Genomic DNA, 1,087 nt, shown 5'->3' with positions numbered 1-1,087 from the left:
ACATACATACATACATACATACATACATACATACATACACATATATGTATATATATATATATATATATATATATATAACTATATAAATACACGGAAAAAATTAAGATTAAGAATTAATACCAGTGGTTAGCATGCGTAATATAATTCAGAAGACATAAATATTTTTATAATATAATAGTGTATACGAGTTTATACACGAAGGGGAGACCACCATGTGGATTCCTTACATGTTGGAAACGGCAGTCAAAACCCAAAATCAGAAAGAGATTTTCTTACATTGCCCGTTGCTTGTAGGATATCCGTGCCAAGCAGTACAGCATGTCGTTTCCAAATTCCTGACAGAATGAATTGCCTCATGGTGCGCTCTTTCTTAGAGATGGTGCCCAACTGACCCCACTATACTCTGTAGTCGACAAAATCAAAAACAAATAGGGCGCCTGCACGAAGTAAAAAGTATAAAATGGCGACAGATTACCCATCACACACACACATATATATATATGTGTGTGTGTGTGTATGTGTAGCAGCGCCAGTGTTCTAAACGCTGTCGAGCAAACATACACAATGTACGAAAAATGCTTGTTGACCGGTAGGCTGCGCTGGAGATGACTCACTTGAAGCGCTGTTAAACACTCGAAAGTCATACCAAGATGAGATAATTCACCTCAAATCACATTCAGGTGTGATGGACATCGATGCTTTATTTAACCTTGAAGAATTTTTAGTCGAACGAATCTTCAACAGTACTTTTATTTTAAGTTCGATATTTATTCTACCGGCGTGTGTTTTGCCGATAGAAATGGAGTGGGGAAATGGACAAAAGGCCACACACACACACACACACACACACACACACACACACACACAGCACACACGCAGACATAGGCGAACAAATTGACCTTGGTACCGTTTTTCTTTTGTAAAGCTTGATACTTATCGTATCGGACTCTTTTGCTCCAACCGCGAAGTTACAGGGAGGTAAATACACCAGCATCAGTTGTTAAGTGGTGGTCGTGGGACAAACACACACATATTGACGGCCTTGTTTTAGTTCTATCAATCAAATCCACTCACGCGGCTTTTATTG

This window comes from Octopus bimaculoides, chromosome 26, assembly GCF_001194135.2.
Source record: "Octopus bimaculoides isolate UCB-OBI-ISO-001 chromosome 26, ASM119413v2, whole genome shotgun sequence".
Taxonomy (NCBI): domain Eukaryota; kingdom Metazoa; phylum Mollusca; class Cephalopoda; order Octopoda; family Octopodidae; genus Octopus; species Octopus bimaculoides.
Note: the sequence above shows the minus strand (reverse complement) of the source record.